This window comes from Equus przewalskii, chromosome 21, assembly GCF_037783145.1.
Source record: "Equus przewalskii isolate Varuska chromosome 21, EquPr2, whole genome shotgun sequence".
Taxonomy (NCBI): Eukaryota; Metazoa; Chordata; class Mammalia; order Perissodactyla; family Equidae; genus Equus; species Equus przewalskii.
This window is the reverse complement of record NC_091851.1, coordinates 31884831-31903987: the sequence shown is the minus strand read 5'-3', so window position 1 is coordinate 31903987 and position 19157 is coordinate 31884831. Positions and strand designations below refer to the sequence as shown.

General features: G+C 45.3%; 1 protein-coding gene and 1 long non-coding RNA gene across 18 annotated transcripts in view; one reads left to right on the top strand and one right to left on the bottom strand.

The window, feature by feature from the left end:
- Nucleotides 1-19157, top strand: part of PTPRT (protein tyrosine phosphatase receptor type T) — a 1018757-nt gene that overhangs the window by 726055 nt on the left and 273545 nt on the right. The gene's annotated exons all lie outside the window — the stretch shown is intronic.
- Nucleotides 3826-18525, bottom strand: LOC139078239 (uncharacterized). The gene is made up of 2 exons (XR_011531113.1): nt 18341-18525; nt 3826-4893 (listed from the first exon to the last, which is right to left on the bottom strand). It is a non-coding gene; the product is annotated as an uncharacterized lncRNA (long non-coding RNA).

The following is a 19157-nucleotide window of genomic DNA, read 5'->3' as shown; positions in this document are numbered from 1 at the left end:
AGAGTCCAGGGAGAACCAGAAAACAAACTCAAGACTGAGCGTGGTGAGTGGGAGTGAGGCTATACCAAGAGCTCTAGGGCCAAGTGGGCTCATTCTCTCCCCACTTTGCCAACCTTCTCCTGGGGCATTGCTGCAGCTTGTGGTGTACAACCTTCCTCTTTCCTATTTGGGTCCAGTGCCCAGGAGGGAAACTCATGATCTGATTCAGTTCCCAGGTATCTGTTTTCAGTTTCACAGACCCTCAGTCCAGGGGCTTATGAGAAGAGGAACTGTCTGAGAACAACCAGCCCAGATAGATCTGAGGCTCAGGAAAGTGAGGAGTCCGAGGAGGGATGGCCCAGGTTCCAAGGCAGCATGGTGGGTGTGGGTTAAACCTGATCTCTTCGTAGCCTAGTGGTCAGTGCCTGTTGCATCTTGCGCCAGGAAGTCAGTCATTTCAGAGGACAGGACTCTATCACCTGGAGGAGGTGGCAGAGTGATTTAGAGTGGGGATCCAGATGGCACAGGGAGCTGGAGAGTGGGATGGAGAAACTGAGGTGGGAGGCCAACAGAAGGCAACACTGAATTCTAAGATTTTCCTTAATCAGTCTCAGTAGCAGTTCAGCCCAAAACCTGTCTGCCTAAGTGGAACCACCATGGACCTCGACCCTGCAGGCCTTGGGCAGGACTGGCTCTGGAGCTCAGGGGAGCAAGGGATTAAATCCTAGGATGTAAAGGGAATCATTGGCTTTGGTGGGCGTGCTGTGGATAGCCAAACATTGTACACTTATGTCCCTCTCCAAAAGGCCTTTTTAAAGCCCAGACAGAATGCTCTGGCTGGCTTTGTAATCATGTTCCAATCAGCTTTACAGAATTGCAAAATTGATTATCCTGCTGGTCTCACACAGGCTTTGGAGCAAGGCAAAGGGGTGCCTTAATTCTTTGTTGAGTTCCACACACTGATTCGAGGAGACTTTAACTTTTCCATCCATCCCCAAGAGGAAGGGAGTTCAAATTACCTTGAAATTACAATTTAGGGCCATCAAGCCTTGGCCAGTCTGTTTCATTTTCCCAATCACACAGCCAGGGCCAAGGCCGAGAAAGGAGGTACCTGGCATATTAACTCCTCTTTAGGAACACAAAGAAGAGGTGGAGTGAGATAGCAAGCGCCAGGTGCCCCACGCAGGCTCAGGCGGCTCAAGGAATGGCAGAACGAGAGGATCTGGGAAGCATGTCCGTGGGCGCGCCAAATTTGTGTTCGCTAGTTCTAGGGCTCCCCACAAGATGGTGTGATTGGGGTGTCATTGTCTGTTGAGTTATACCAAAGCACTCCCACGAGTTTTTGGTTGTTTTCATTTTCTATCTTGATGAAATATACGGGGTTTTTACATTGCTGCAGGGAAATGAAAAGAACTCTGTCATGTGTTTCACCAGCCTGTAATAAAGGCCTGATCTGGGTCTTGAACAATGACCAGGTATGAATCAATTGGAGAAAAGTGAGAATCCATCACAGAAAGAGGGGACACTATATGCCAAGGCCCAGAGGCACTTTACTAGAATAAGAAGAGTGAGGGAGCATGGTAGACATGAGACCGGGGGTTCTGATACACTAAAGAGATTAGCGTCTAGAGGCAGAGGCAAAGGGAGGCATGTTAAAAATGAAATACGAGATTCCAAGTGAAAAAACGGAGGTGTAGATGGCACAGCAGAAGCACAAAGAGTGGAATGGTCACCTTGGAGTCTTGCTAGAGCAAGTGGACTTAATGTTGCATCTGTCAACTCATGTCTGGAACTGACAAGGAATTTCTTTTTCCTCTAAATTACCTACATAATTATTAAGTGATGACAGTCCTACTAAAATGACTGGTGAGGAGTGAGTGCTTATTACATATTAGGACTATTCTAAGAGTTTTGCATGAGTTATCTTATTTAATCTTTCCACAATCCTATGAGGTGAATACCATTAGTATCCTCATTATACAAATGAGGAAACTGAGCCTCAAGGAGTTAAGCAATTTGCAGAAGGTCGCAGAGCCAGAAAGTGATGGGATTGAGATTCAAATGTAGGCAGTCTGAATCCAGAGCCCGTATCTTAATCACTGTACTGTGATGCCTCCTGTGATCTTAAGAAACAGAGCTCATCCGTTCCTTCCTTCACTCAACAGATACTCGCTGAGTATAGATACATGACAGACTTTGTGCTAAGTGTCGGAAAGACACAGTTGAACAAGATGGCAAGTTGCATCCTCGCATGTAGCATACCGGCTAGTGGGGAGACAGAAAATCAGTGAACAATTCATGAAAAAGAGAATATCAGGTTGCAAAGAAAAAGTAAAATAGAACTTCAGGAGAGAAAATGCCAGAGCTTGAAAGGATCTTCAATGCCAGATGAAGGAACTGAAGCCAAGAAAAGGCGAGTCATCTGCTCAGAGTCATACAGTAAATTGGCATCAGGACTGAGAAAAGAATCCAAGACTCCTAATATATTCAGTAGCTCTTTATCTGGTGCCTACTCTGTGCCTCCCTCTGTTCTAGGCACCAGAACAGCCACAGTCCCTCCCCTCATGGATCTTACATTCTTTCCCTGATGCTCTGCTGCCTAGGTACCTGAAGCTTTGCAATACACACTTTATTTCATCAGTTGTCAGTTCTACTAAAAAATGTCCTCCACCTTTGTTTCTCCTGTGCTCAACTCTTTACAGAAAAATGTAAACAAGAGTATTTCCTTCTTTGCATAAGCAGATTTCCCTGCCATGAGCAGAATATTGGGGGAAATAAAGATACAGGGCTTATGCCTTCCGCCAACTTCCCAAACAGGGAAAATCTTAACAATTGTATAAAATAAGGTGATTTCTACCCTGCCACACCATTCCCTTGAAACAATCAACAAGTACAGAGTTGATTACCTTTTTTTGCATGGGAGAACAGAAAAAGGGGAAACCCCAGAAGAATAAAAGGACGTTGGCTAATACTTAAAGATTTCTCCTCATGTGCATAATGACTTTTCTTCGCTTCTCTTCTGTTCAGCCAAGGCAAGGGGCAGTGGGCTAACTGGCTAAGCCTGCAGCTTCTCAGATATCCTGCTGAGATCCCACTGCGCTGAGTCTCCATGGGGCAGGCTGCCAAGGCAGGAGAAAGGAATTCCTCTAGATGTAATTCCTGCTCTCATGGAGCAGCAGGGCACTGCAGACCTAGTGAAGGAGAGTCTATTTCAGCAGCCTTCTTTGGCTGTAGAATAATTCAGAGCCTGTCTCTAAGAGCCTGGCCCCTTCCCCTACACTCTAACCTGTCCTTTGTATATACTAACTCATTTAATCTTCACAACCACCTACAAGATGGGCGTCATTATACAAACAAAGAAACTGAGGCACAAAAAAATCAAACAACTTTCCCAAGTGGAAGGCTTGCTGTTGAGTTCAGGCAGTTTGGCTCCGGAGTCAGGATCCTTAAGCAGTGAGATATTCTACATCTGCCACTCCTTCTAGTCTGCCCCCACCTCTTCTGCTCACAGTATCAGCAGGACCCCTCGTACTACTTCTGCCCTATCAGCTATGATGATATTATTTTTACTGCTGCTACTCAACAGATGCTGCTGCAGGATTTGTAACAGCATCACCGCTGGTTCTGCCTGTATTGTTCTTACTGCAAATAATAGCACTGCCGCTACCACTTCTTACTGGCTTCCTCTTTCTCCTCCTGCACGTCTTCCTCTCGCTCCTCCAAAGCTCCCAATATTTATTGCTCTAGGCCTAAATCTTCTGCCATGCCCTCTGCAGGCATTATTTACAGATGGGGAATTGAGGCTCAGAGCTAGGAAATATCTCATGTATAATCACGAGGCTGACAAGTGGTCTGGGTCATTTATTTCAAGTCCAGTGTTACTTTCGAATTCATACAGAGAACTGGCAGCTGGGAGCCTATTAGTGTTTAGAATGTCTCTATGCCAAGGGTGGTCCCTGGATCACCTGGAAATGTGTTAGAAATGTGGAATTTCAGGCGCCACCTCAGATCTTCTGAATCAGCGTTTGGTTTGGCTGCGTGTTCAAGCTTGCAAAGCACTGAAAACACCCACGAATCCATTGTGACGTTTAATCCTTATAACCCCTTGAGAAATAGAGCAGATGACTCTGTTCCAGCTTGGGTCAGGCAAGGAGTTCAGAAGCAGGAGCGTGAGCTCACAACGATGAGTGTGAACAACAAGCTAGTACGGCAATGCCCTTTCTGTGGGGGTCAAGATAAAGATGTTGTGAGAGGTGGGGTTCTGAAGGGGGCCATGTGGAGCCAGCCAGACAGGTGACAGAGGTGAATCTGGATGTAGGGCCTTTGTACACGAACTTACGGAAGAAGATTTGTTAACATTGTAAATAACTTGGTGGGCTGTGTGTTGGAGAGTACAATGAGGGACAATAGACCAGCAGCTGCCCATAGAGACTACAGCTTGGGCATCTCTTCCCCTAGGAATAAACCTTTTGAAGGAATACTAAACTTGAATTGATGGTGGGCACCCTGCCTGAGGATTTCTGGCCTTAGCACACACCCTGAGCCCAGGTGTGCCAGGAGCCCACCTGGGCTCACAGACAGATTCCCTTGGCTTCTTACTCCTTGGCATGCAACTCCACACCGTGCCTGACTGTTGTTGCCTGTGAGTGTTTCTGGTGAAGTCTGTTCAAGCACAGGTGAGGACTGTTTACCATGAGTGCCCTTGGAAGCTCTCCCTTCATGGCCTCGTGCACAATGAAATTCAGGGTTTCTCTGAGAAGGAAACACTGTGGTAAAAATGGCATTCCTCCAGGTTATCAAAGGAAGGAGGTAATTGCAAGATGAACTCAAGACAAGCAGCTGACAGCCTTGCTCCCTCTCCTGCTGTGTATCTTCTCTTTACACGGATTCAACCTATCACCACTGTCTTCTTTCCTTAAAACAGAAAATACGATAACGTCACTCTCTGGTTTAATTCCTGAGATGGCTTCCCACTGCTTCTCTCATAAAGCCTGAACCCCCTTATCATGGCTTTCAAGGCCCTTCACTATCTGACCCCAACTCACCACTCAGGCTGTTCCTTCTGTCTGGAATTCTTTGGCCCAATCTGCTCAGAAGCTTCTTACTCCCGTTTCATGTCATAAGCAATGCCAATGTCTGCCCAACACCAAAGTCTGGGCTCCTAACCATCATACCTCCTAAAACCTCCCCTTCAGAAGGGGCTAGTGGTAGGGTGAGGGTTCTCAGGGGTGAATGTTAGGGTTAGGTTTGAACTTCTCCCAGAGAGACCACCATGTTGGTGGCCAGGAGCACCCTGGTGTGTCTATTCCAGACAGGCAGCTGGACTGTCTGATGGACAAAATGGAGCAAAAACAAATCTACACAATGGAGCCATTGATCACTGTCACAATGTGCAACCAGCTGTGGCCTGGAGAGCATACATTTTTCAGAGAGGTTCCCCTGGGGAAAGAGAATTCCTTGATCTGAGGCTCTTAAGAGCGTGCTGAGGGTTAGGCAGTGTGAGGGTGGTTCTTTCCTGATGACATTTCGGAGACAGTTTTGCACTGCATCAACTTAAAAATGTCTCTCCTTCTGCTCTTGGAATTAGGATTGCTATTTCTCCCCTGCAGGGTGGCAACGTTTCCATCTTCCACCCGGCAATCTAATATCTTTTCTGCCCTGTTCATCGCAGTTTTCTAGTGTAATTGGGATGCAGTTTTCCCCATCCATTGTGATAGTTTGCTGATGGCAAAATCCAGTCTTTGGGTTCTGGAACTATTTTAATTTGTACAGTTTTCACACTTTTTCTCTAAAGAGTTTTTGCAATCTTTACACCCTGGCATGCTGCTTTATTTGTTGCTGCTTTTGTTTGTTTGTTTATTTAATTCCAAGTGCTTGCGTTTTGATGGCATTGTTGAATAGTGGCCTGAGCAGGCACCTCTTTCTTTGTGTCTGACTTTGATAAGTCTGTCCTGTCTCTTTCACCACTAAATATGAAGTTGACTGTTAGTCACTCTCTGAGCCCTCATCCTGAGTTTCTCTATAGCACCGATCACTCCTTTTTTTTGTTGTTTATCTGTTTATTTCGTTACCACTTGTCTCCACCCATTGAATGTAACCTCCATGTGGGCAAGGACTTTGTCTCGCTCCCGTTGTGTACCCAGGCATATGGCAGGTACTCATAAATGATTGTGGATATAATACATGATTTTTCTCTCTCATTAAGAAAGGCTTCTTTTTTTTCTGGATTACAAAAACATTGTTTTTCTTCATAAATTTATGTTGAATTTTGGCAAATACATTTGGAAATCTTTTGGGATGAACTTTGATGGATAAGATTAATTACATTAGAAGAATCTTAACTGTAATCATCTTTGAATTTCTGGAATAGATTCTTCTTAGTAGTAGTATATAATTCTTTAGAAATTGACGTGCTGATCTGCAGTTTTGGTTTTGATTTTGTTTTGTTACAGTTCTGCTTTCTGCGTCAGGCTCTGATGTTATTAACTTCTTGTAAACTTCCAGCCGTGAGATCAGCCCCCAAACCAGCAATGCATGAAGCTGCCCATTTACTCTCAACGCTAGCAAAGCTCTGTATTATCATTTTAAATTCTCTTTACTACTTAGAATAGCAAACCTAGATGCTAATTTAAATTTGCATGTGCTTGATTTCTAATGAGGTTGACTCTCTTCTCTCCCCATTGATGATATGTATCTCTGTGAATTTCCTATTCATGTCATTTGTCATTTTTTCCTATTTGCATGTTTATCCTTTTTGTTGATTTGTAAGAACTTTTTCTATATTAAAGACATTAACTTTCTCTGCCATATATATTTCTCATTTTATTGTTTCCCTTTTAATAACATTGATGGTAGATTTTAACATTTTTAAAACCTGATTTTTAAACTCTATCAGTCTGTTTTGTAAGGTACACTTCCTTCATTTATTTGCATGTTTAAAAAGTCCAGACCAGAGATCAAACAAGCCAGCTTTATTTACTTCTAATTACTTTATGATTTTATTTATTTTTCATTTGACTACTTAAACGGATGAGGTTTCTCCCTATCCACAGTCCACACACAGACTTCTCCTTAAACCTCAGAGTGCACAGACCCCACCTCTGTAAGGTGTATGAGGGAAAATACACTGGTACTGAGAGTGAGATGGATGGCACAGGGCCAGTACAGGGAGGCTGTACGGAGGGAAGCTGCAGGATTTCCCTGGGGCTGGACAGAAGCTGAGTCCTCCCTGGAGTCACCATGTTCTTATTCAGATGTGAGGGACCAGGTGAGGCAATTCAGATTCCCAGGACACAGAACTTAAAGAAGTGCTGGCTCTTGGGTGCAGACTTACAAGAACCTTCAATTTTGCTCCCTGGACTGTTGCCCTCCTCCACCCCATGCCCTGGGGGAGAGCATCTCCCCAAACAGGGTCATTGGCTCCTTCCCATGAGCCCTAAGTTACCCCACCGGCCTCAGCTCAGAATTCTCCCGGGTCCTGCATGACTCATGCTGCATGTGGCCTCCTCGCTGTCATCCTTGGCCTGCAGTTCCTTCCATCATGGGTTTCATGAAAGGTAGGGCAGTGCAGTGTGGTGAGCACTAGACCTAGAATCAAACAGTGTACACATGAGATCTGATCTCTCACTTCCTGGTTGTGACATGTCCGTGGCTTTCTTCTCCTCCCCACACTCTGTAATATGGAGTCACACCTGTTCTGCCCACCACCTCCGTTGTGGTCTGGGTCAAGTCAGGTCTATACTTTGCAAATGGCAAAGCTCTATACATATGTCCATAATTTCTATTATTGCAACTAAAAATTAATATTGACATCAACGGGTTCATTTAATGTTGGAGGCTGCTGCCGCCGGCCAGTATTAACATCAAGGCTGTTAGAAGCATCCACACAGCAGGAAGGACATTTGGGGACATGACAACCAAAAAGGAATGAATTCTGTTTCCTCTGAGAGTTCCTGTCAATGGCAGGATCCTGTCAGTTTATAGATGAAAATCTAAATATTTAGAAACTCTAAGCCCCTGCCTGAAAATAAGGATTAAAAATGAATATTTATGACCTGATAGTTCTGTAATTCTGTCCTCAAATGCTTCCCTCAGTGACATGTACAAGCCTGTTGTCACCTGCTTTTTGAGGAGCCAGAGCCCAGTCAGGCAGTGTGCCACCAGCTCTGCGACCTAGAAAAAGTCACTCACCATCTCTGAGCCTGTCTTGTCAGCAGTAAATTGAAAGAGTAATACTTATCTCAAAGTGTTCCTCTGCAAATTAAATCATACAGTGGATACTGGGGAGCCTAGCATAGCACCAGGCACACAGTAGGTGCTCAAAAACGTGAGTGACCTCCGTATCTATATGTCCTGCTTTGGGTGCGATCTGTGTCTTTATTTATTTATTTTTTTTAACCAGAATGTGGCTGAAGTCTCAATGTTTTGTTTTTAAATTTTTTTTTTTATTTTGGTAAAATGCACATAACATAAAATTTACCATCCTAACCGTTTTTAAATGTACAATTCAGTGGTTAAATGCATTCATAATTCTGTGCAACTGTCACTGCCATCCATCTCCAGAACTCTTTTCATCTGATAAAACTGAAATTCTATACCCATACCCATTAAATAATAGTTCCCATTTCTGTCTCTATGAATTTGACTACTCTAAGTACCTCATTTAAGTGGAATCATATAGTATTTGTCTTCCCGTGATGGCTTATTTCACTGGGCATAAGGTCCTCAAGGTTCATTCATGCCTTAGCAGGTGTCGGAACTCCCTTCCTTTTAAAGACTGAATACTGTTCCATTGTATGTATGTACCACATTTTCTTTATCCATTCACCCATCAATGGATACTTGAGCTGCTTCCACATAAGTCTCAGTGTTTTTTTATACTCTATTTAAATGTCCTGTAAATTGAATTAAGAGCCTTTTATCAAAATTGAGCAGAACCTGTCTTCTTTTTACCAAAATTCCAGAATTGCCATTTCCTGCCCAACTCTCTTGCTGGTCTGTCTTTAATTGTCCTTCTTCATTTGGGAGCACAGCCGAGGTTCTGAAGGGTCTTCTCCTCCTTGAAGTTTGGACCCTCTATTCCTTTATTACAATTTGGGTTCTTAGAGAAGCAAGGGACCTTTGGAGCCTCCTGGTGCAGGGTCTCTCAACTATCCTCCCTTCTCCCATCAGCCTGAAGACCAACTGCGTCAAAATCCCAGAGGGAGGAGAGGATAGCTAACAATGCTAATGCCCTGGCCACATTCTAGACCAACTTACTTGGAGCCCCAGCCTCAGACCGCCTCCCATCTGATCCTTCTAAGGTGATGCCAGTCTTGTCCCTGGTTCACATGGGCAGGGGTAAGAAGGGTCAAACCCAGCAGCTCACCTGGGCACAACTGTCAATGCTCCTTTGATGAAAGGACTGATTCTGGAACTTACTAGTCAGTGTGATTTAGGCTCCTAACTCTCCTTCCCTTGAACAAGGGACTGGGCTGGAATTTCAGGCACTGGTCTTGGCAATTCGGGGCTGGAGGACTGCCCTGGGCACTGAAACTTAGGTTTATTCATTCATTCAACAAATATTTATTGAAGGACTATTCTGTGCCCTAAAGACTAGGAATACTCCAGTGAACATAGCAGATATGATCCCTGCTTGCCTGTTGCTTAGAGTCTGATTGGAGTGGCAAGTATTAATCAGAGAGACAAACAAATGAATGTGAAATTGCACATGTAAGATGGGCTGTGAAGCTTTGCGTCAAAGGTTGCTTTAGGGGAGGATATGAGGTAGCATGTGAATTGCTTTTTCTTAGTGTTCTTTCTGTAAGTGGTACCTTGGCTGTAGCTGTTAAGACTATAGTGGAAGAGTAGAAGAAGCCATGTGACATAAGACTGAGGCATCAGGGCTTAGACCCTGAGTCACAAAGAAAATGTTAGCGAATGGTGGTGTCTTTTTAATGTTCTTATTCCTTCACTGTCAGATGGTGCAGATCCCGCACCCCACCCCCATCAGCCCATCCCTACTGAGGCCCAACGCCCTGCCCCGCAAGGCTGCTACTTTGTACAATTCTACGGGCGCTATCCACATGGATATAATGTGAATGATGCTCCCTAGAGTTGTGCTAAATGATAGTTCTGGTTCTTTCAGAGCCAATCGTGGCACATTTAACTTAGGCAGGGAAGTCTCTCCTGAGGAAGTAACAATAGAGTCAGGAACTGAAGGAAGAAGAGACATTAAGCAAACAAAGGAAGGATGGAAGAGTGTGCTGTGCAGAACATGGCCACAAGCCCTGTGGTGGGAGACGCAGGGTTAGTACCAGGTGTAGGGAGAAAGCTGGTGTGGTCTGAGGGCAAGATCAAGGGGACATGTGGTCACTGACATGGCATGGGAACGACAGCAGAGACCAGACCCTCCAGGATCTGTGGGCCACAGTGTATGTAGTTGTTTTATCCTAAGTGCAAACCATTGAAAGACTGTAACATTTTCACGGTAATAGTGGTACATGCATTTATTGAGTGTTACTATGTCCAAGGCACTGTTTCAAGGGCTTTATAAGTATTATCTCAATCATTTCCTCATTTAGACTTATGAGATAGGGACTTCATTGTCTCCATTTAACAGGTGAGAAAATCAAGATGCGAAGAAGCTAAGGAACTTGTCTGAATTCTCACAGCTAGTAAATGGCAGAGCTGCCCATCTTAACCACTGCAGGAAACTGTCTCCTAGTTTTGAGAAGGGGTGAGTAGGGGCTAGTATTGTTTTGGGGTACAGCAGGAAAAACTCAGCCTGTCTACTGAGGGAGTGCCCACCCCTCTGCCATGGACACAGCCAGACAGGGCAGTGTGGTGTGCCTGTATGTACATGTGGCTCAAGGGGAAGACTTGACACCTGGCACAGACGCTGGCCTCTGTCACCGGCCCTTATCTGGAGCTGGTGCCTGAGGACTGTGACAAGGGAGAGAAGGCTTTATCAGCCCACACAGCTGCTTCCTGGGCTGGTTCCCCAGGCGGAGTTACATGGCAGTGAAATGAAGGAATCAGCATTCAATTCTGCTTCCTGGACAAGCTGTCCTGCCTTGGGGAGCACCAGGTGCCCACTTGAATTAATGTGGTTTGGAGTCCGCACTTTGGGTGAATCCATTGTTCATAGCGGGCAGGGTGCAGGACTCGGGATGGAGAAGAATGGATCATGGACACAGAGAGAGGAGGGGACACACAGGCAGCTACTGAGTTGGGGGTGCCAGTATCTTTTGGCTGTTTGCTGAGGAAAGAGCAAGGAATGGATTGAAGATGCAAATGAAATGATTATGTAGGTGAGATCAGGGAAATATACCTTTTAAGAAACCAAAGTCCCTCAAAATAGCTCAGGTGGTTTTTACAGACAATCCTAGGTAGTGGATGAAAAACGATTTTGGGGGTCCGGCTCCATGGCCGAGTGGTTAAGTTTGCGCGCTTCGCTGCGGCGGCCCAGGATTAGGATCCTGGGCGCAGACATGGCACCGCTCGTCAGGCCACGTTGAGGCAGCGTCCCACATCCCACAACTAGAAGAACCTGCAACTAAGATATACAACTATGTACAGGAGGGGTTTGGGGAGGTAAAGCAGAAAAAAAAAAAAAAAAAAAAGATTGGCAACAGTTGTTAGCCCAGGTGCCAATCTTAAAAAAAAAAAAGAAAAGAAAAGCGATTTGGTGTCATGGGCATGTAGTCAGAAAGTCAAATATCCAGATTTCTGTCTTTCTTTCTCTTCTCCATTGTCTTTGCTTCCTGCCTCCTTTAGTCTGTCTTCCCCATCCTCTTTTCTGCACACTGACTTTATTCTTGGCGTGGGTGTTGATTTCCCTGCCACCTGCTTCAAAGAATGTATGTCTTCAGCCTTCAATGGGACTAACTCTGGCCCCCACCACCTCTGGGCCTTTGACTCCAACCCACCCTTTTGACTTAGCCCAGTCTCTGTCCTCTGAGCAACTGAAGGCAAGTTGGCAGATGTGTCCATGCCACCATGGACTCATTGACTCAGAAATGGCAACTGTGGTTCAGGGAATGGGCAAGGAAGCTTTCGACACAGAGATTCAGGATGGAGAGGGCATGGGCCACCATTAAAACTCTCCAGGAGCACCCAGGTTTGGAGACAGGTAGTGCACCCCTCCTCTGTGGGCTCTATTTGTTTTCGAACCACTCTCACAGTTCTTGAATTCTGTCTTTGGAGGCAAAATCTGGGCCCCTGGATTGTTTGTCATTGAAAGAAAGAGCCAGGCTCAAAGAGCCAGTAACTGATGGAGAACTCTCCCCACACAGGTTAGGCAGCCCAAGGCAGTGTGACTGAGCCACTCCATCACCCCAACCGAGGCTAACAATGAGCCCAGTAATAGAGCGATAAGACGAGAAGCCAGTCCAAACAGGTCTCCCTGGGAGTGTTTCTATATTTACATTCAGAGCGCTTCAAAGAGTATTTCGATTGCTTTTACTTTAGCAAACATCTTTCATGCAAATTTTGATATTTTTCAATGAAGAAGCCTTCATCCGAATCAATGGAATGATTCTTTCCACCTCCCACGTGAAACACCCAGTGCCTTTTAGATGCATACCTTATACATGCTAAAGAGAGAGTCTCTGAGTTGCCTATTTCACATTTGAAGGATTTGTGAGTTCTGCCTCTTGATGGGAGGCTGGAATTCCAGGAGAGAACCTCATCAAGAGTTTGTGTTACTTTAAATATTAGACCAGCAGTATGCCTTGTGTCTGAAGCTCTGCTGGGCCCCCAGCTCTAATCCCTCTACTTGAAGAGCAATGGATTTCAAGATCTCAGGCTTCATGGGAGGCTAACACTAAAGGCTGCACCTGCCAAAGCTCTGGGGTCACCTCCTTCAGAGATCACTGCTTATAATAGCTTTTGATGTCTTCAAATCAGCCCCACACCCCTGAGGTCCAGGTTGGGGGCAGCCTTGCTGGGTGGGCAGTGGTCACCTTCCTAGACAGTGCCTCAACATCCTAGATTTGTGTTCATTTTTCCTGCCCACTGCCTGGTCCATGTCCCTTGTTTGCCCCTGACTTGTCCAGCAGGAGCCCTCAAACAAAGCCTGATAGGGGGGTTGTTAAGCTGGACAACTGACAAGGAGGTTGAGTCCAAAGGCTGGGGTCTGCAGCACCCTGTGGACTCAGAGGGCATGGAGGTGGACCCCAGGTGCCAACCTGTCCTCCCAGGTGCCAACCTGTCCTCCCAGGTGCCCAGAGCCCAGAGCCTTGGCATAATAGTCCCAGGAGGTCATGGGCCCCTGCATCTCTGGCCTGAGTTGCAGTAGTCATTGATCACCTTTAAGGACAAAGGGTTCAGCCCTTCCTTCCAGCCAGTCCTCACCATCTGGTCTGTCTCAGGGATTCTCAGTCTGATGCTGCTCATGACTTGCAGTGGCCCACATTCCACCCAGACCAGAAACTTAAGTCTTACAAGGACTCACAGGGGTCTACATGACCCCGTTCAACCCTCTCACCCCATCTCCCACTCTTCCCCCCTTTGCTCACTGGCCTCCAGCCATGCTGGCCTCCTTGCTGTTCCTCAGTTCATCCAGGCCTGATCCCAATAAGGGTCCTGTTCTCTCTGCTTGGGAAGCTCTTCTCCTAGTTACCCACTTAGCTAACTCTGTCACCCCCATAAATTCCTTGCTCAAGTCTCACTTTCTCAATGAGGCCTGCCCAACCCGGTCAATACTACAGCACTCTTGTGCCCCTTACTCTGTTGTTTTCTTCTTCTTTCTTTTCTATGGCTTGTGTTCATTGCTAACATACTAAATAACTGACATATTATGTTTTTTATAATTTTCTCCCCTCCTTTCACAGGCTTGGAAACTAGAAGGTAAACTCCAGGAAGGCAGAGATTTTTATTGGTTTGCTCACTGACATATCTCAAGTGCCAAAAAAAATGGGTAATTTGTATTACTACTCAATAAATAATTGTTGACTCAAGTTGAATGAGTCTATGGTTTACCCAAAATACTGTCAAAGACCTTCTCTAGTGTTGTAAGTTTAGGCCTGCCTGACCTACTTGATATCCTACGGAGGTCTGGGCATTTCCAAGGGTTCTTATACACATGGACACATTTCAACTTGACAACAAGCCTTTTCTGTTGATGATGAAACTGAGTCTTGTCGAAAGTCACTCAGCTGCTAAGCGTCATGGCCGAAAACCAGCCCCGGGCACCCAAGATCATGTCCACATTGTTACATCTTTCAGAATTCAAAGTTCATCCTTTTGTTCCCTTCAAGTCTTTACTGCTAGGATTCAAAACAATTTCTTTCTAGTCTGAAGCCCCTTCCATGTGAAAGAGAGAGGAGGGGTTATGTCTATTAAAAAAACATAAGAATCCAAGAAGTATGTTTTCCTATGAGGCAAAAAAAAAAAAAAGAAAGAAAGAAAGAAAAGTCCCAAAGCCAATTTCCTTTCCAGTTTGCAGCTTGGCTTCTCCCTACGGTCAGAGTCTAATGAGGTATGGCCCTGGAAGATCAGGCGATCAGACTGTTCACTGCATGGGTGTCACTCTGCCATCCCCAGCTTAGGACACCAAGTCATTGCCTTTGCAATCAGCCCTGCTCACATGTGCCATGTTGAGTCAATGGAATTGCAGGAAGAGCTGAGAGTGGAAGCCAGCCTTGTCTGACTCCTCTACCCATGTCTGGCAGCAGTACCCACAGGCAGAATCACAGAGTGAATAAGAGGGACTGAGGTTCCTCTCTCCAGAGGTGTTCTGGATGATTCCCTGATGACCCGTGGCATTGCCTCTAGGGGCATGTCTCACTCAGATGGGACAGAAGGAAGCATTGTATAGAAGATGGCAGAGTTGGTGATGACAAGTTAGAGTTCCTTGGGAGATGAATCCTATTGGCCACTGTGAAGGATTGGGATAGGAAGGGAAGAAGGTGCCAGAATCTCTGAGGAGCTGGAGCATCAAATCCATATCTTCATCCACAGAGGACGTGGGCTTTCACAAAGGGGAGAAAACACTTAGACCCCAGTTAGCAACCTGTCAATTCTGGGGTAGACTGCGAGGGTGAGGGTGAGGGATTGGAACATACGGCATGTGTCTCTGTAGAGATAATAAGCCTGGGCACTACCCTTCTGTCAGTGAGCACCCAGGGGAGGAAAGAGAAGCCTCGTCGGGGTGTCAGGAGACCTGGGCTGCCCCTCAAGGGTGTCCCTTTAACCCTTTAGCATCAATTTAGTGTCCTGTAGGGGAGGGAAGGCATTGAAGCTGTGGTCCACAAGGTCCTGCTGCCCTCGGCTGAGCTGTGGCCAGGCTGAAGGACAGCAGCTCTGGTCTCTCTCTCTGACAGCTTGGTGAAGTCCCCTGAGGCAAGAGAGAGGACGTGGACAAATAGCACATACGCCTGCCTGCAGGCTGAGGAGGAAGCCCTGACTCCGGGGCACTGCCAGAAATGTGGGAGGGAAGCACCAGTTCAACTCAGTTACTGACATCAGTGCCACCCTTGTCACTACTAGATGCTTTGTCACAAGAACTGTTCTGTCCACTCACAGCTCCTTGTTTTACAGATGAGAACCGAAAGCTCAGGGCTGTCACTGCTTGTTCTAGGCCATACATTCTCAATACAGATGCTATCGCCCACAAGAGGTGACATTTGTTCTTAGGGAGGATGAAAACATCCTCCTCTTCTTATGTAAATGCATCATATGCACAAAGTACATGAACAGCTATGTGTAGAGTCCGTATACAGCTGTACAACATACCCATAGAATTAAAATTGCATGGAAATTAAGAAAAAAAAGTCTAAATAGGTTTCTTAGGAGGTGATAATGAAAAAAAAAAGGTTGAGAAATCTTGGTCTAGACCAGCACTCTCTAGCCACTAGTTACACGTGACTTTGAGCACTTGAAATGTGGCTAGTTTGAATCAAGATGTGTAGGAAGTAAAATTCACACCGGTTGTCAAACACTTGGTAGGAGATACAGAATGTAAAATGTCTCATTAATAATTTTGTGTTGACTGTGTGTTAAAATAATAACGTTGCGGATATCTTGGGTTAAATAAAATATATTATTAAAATTAATTTCACCTGTTTCTTTTAAATTCTTTTAGTCTAGCTCCTAGCAAGTATAAAATTACAAATGTGGCTCTCATTCTGTTTCTAGTGGACAGTGCTGTGCCAGACTACTACCGCCTATTAAGAGGAGGCATCAGGATTTGTACGCGAGTTTTCTGACTCCCTCCCAGGTTGTTTTGTTATCTCACAGCTATCTTCTCGGAGAATATCTGCTTACTGTGAGATCCTAGGCGTGCCTCTTGACCTCTCTGAGCCTCGGTTTCTCCTGAGTGCTCTTGTAATGAGTATAAATGTAGAAGGTCCCTTCAGCTGTGAGGTTCCATTCTGGTCCCAGCCGAGGGCCTGGGTCACTGCGGATAGGAGGATGTCAGTTCCCTGATGGCCTGTTTCACCAGAAATGACAGTTCCCCAAATAGCGATGTCACCTGCTGTGTGTTTGCTTTGGGGGAAATACCACATGGGCAAGATTAGAAAAAGGGAGAGCTTCTAACCTGAGACCAGCAGAAGAGAGTGTTAGAATAAATGACCGTTTTAACCAAGAAGAGAAAAAAACAAAAGCTTTCATCTCTTGTAGGAAGGAGGAGATATAACCAAAAAATAGACTTTCACAAAACCTTCCCATAATAATAGAGGCTAATACAACATCATACAAATGTGTTCTGCTGGATTGAATTGATGCTCAGATCTCCAATATGCCCATCTTTTTATTCCTTTCCTGGTGCCTAATTTGGGAGGGGAGAAAATCAATTCTATTTTAATTTCATGAGAAAAAATGCTGAATGAAAGAAAAACGCAATAAAGTGAAACTTCAGCCTTCAGCCCCCTGCTGACCCAGAATGTGTGATGGGAAGTCCAGTCTAGGGCAGGGCCCTTAGTCTCCCTCCGCTTTCCAAATGTACTTCCACCTCAATTCTCCTTAACTTTGGCTTCCATATCCCCAAGTCTCTAACCAGGAGCTCTATCCATCCCTCCAAACTCTAGGCGGCTCCTCTCACTCCAGCTAGTCCTTCAAAAGACACCTTCCCACAGCAGTGTCTGGTCTCCCAGGCCCTGGAAACAAGACTGGCCATTCTTCTTGATGACAGCAGGGCACTGAGAAAAGCAGGTGGATGCTAGATTCCTTTGGCTGGGTTCCAAGCCTGGCTCTGTATCTTACTATCTGTGAGAACCCTGGAAAGTTACTTCTCCCTAAGCCTCAGTTTCCTTATCTGTAAAGTGGGTATAATGATGGTTCTAGCCTCATAAACTTGTGATGATTGAGTGATGCATGGAGAGGGCTTGGCACGGCTCCCAGCAAACACTGAGTGGTGGTAAATATTAACCCATATTTTTATTATTGTAATGAATTCCTACAAAGAGATGGGGAGCGGAGGGTTGAGCCTTTGGCTTCTGACCTGTGGTTCCCTGATTCCAGACTGGCCAATCAATGTGACTTAGTACACATTTTTTTGTTTGTTTCCTGTTAAAAAATATTTAATATAAAAATAATTTTCGACTTACAGAAAGATTGCAAAATTAGCACAGAGAGTTCCCATATACCTGTTACCCAGCCTCCGCTAATGTTAGCATCATACCTGACCATAGGAAAATGATGGAGACCAGGAAATTAACTGTGATGAATGTTATAAACTACCATGTGATGAATAGTATAACCTATAGACCTTATTTGAATTTTACTTGTTTTCCCAATAATGTACTTTTCTCAATTCCCAATTCAGTTCAGGATCCCACATTGCACTTGGTTGTTATTACTTCTTTGTGTCCCCTAACCTGCAATAGCTCCTCAGTCTTTCCTTGTCTTTTATGATCTTAGCAATGTTGAAGAGTATTGGTCTATTCTGGTCTATTTTATAGACTGTCCTTTAATTTAGGTTATGCATTTTTGGCAAAAATACCACACGAGTGATATGCCCTTCTCAGAACGTCTTATCGGGAGGCACCTGCTGTCCATATTTCTCATTACTGGAGTTGTTGACTTTGATCACTTGGTTAAGAAGGTAGCATGCATTTACTGAACATCTGCTCTGCTTCCTTTTTTGGGATGCAAGGGTGAATAAAATGTTACCCATGATCTCAAGAAACTCTCCAGTCTAATGGACAAATGGTGTTCTGCTTACTATTGCTATGTAACAAACCACCCCAAAAGTTAGCAGTACAAAGCAACAATTTGATTTTGCTCGCAGATTCTGTCCGTCAGGAATTTGAAAGGGCTTGGCAGGGATGGCTTGCTTCAGCCCCATGATGTCTAGGGACTTAGCTAAGAAGACTCAAATGGCCAAGAGTGACAAGACAGCTGAGGACTGGAATCATCTGAAGGCTTTCTCACTTACTGATCTGGTGCCCAGACAGGTAAGACTCAAAGACTGGATGCAGCTAGGGCTGTCAACAAGAGTGTCTACACATGGCCTCTTCATGCTCCCAGTGCTTCCTCACAGCATGGCGGTTCCAGGGGGGCCTGACTTCCTACCCAGAAGCTTAGATGTTGTAGACTCGAGTAAGCTACATTGCCTTTTATGACCCAGTCTCAGAAGTCACACAGCATCATTTCCTCCACATTCTATTGGTTGAAGCAGTCACAATCCTCCTAGACTCAAGAGGGGGGACATGAGCTCCTTCTTGGTGGGAGGAGTATCAAAGGATTAGTGGCCATTTTTAAAAACCACCAAAAATGGAAAAGCACTGAAGGATCTTTCTACTGATACAGGTTTGGAAACAGCCCCAAGGGGACAAGAACTTCCCCAACTTGGGCCTCATTCATTATTAAATACATTATTTAATTGAGCACCAACTATGTATCAGACAGGCCTGGACTCAGCTGCCAAGGATGCTTGCCAAGTCCTTCCTAGGGGTAGCAGGCCCAGGCACACCCACTACAGAGCCTGGTGGTGTGACATTTGCAGGCATCCCCCACCAGTCCTCCCCCTGGCAACTGGTTACATGTGGCCATGCACAGAAGGCCAAGGGCAAGGTGGCAGGGCAGGGTGGAAAATGCTGGACTTTGCCATCAGAATGACTTCATTTCAAACCCAGCTGTACCGCATTCTGAGTTTGTTACATTTCCATTCTTAATCCTCATTTATTCAGTAAACCTCATTGACTCCTACTCTGTGCCAAGCTGGGTGCTGGCAGTTATAGCAGTGAATAAAT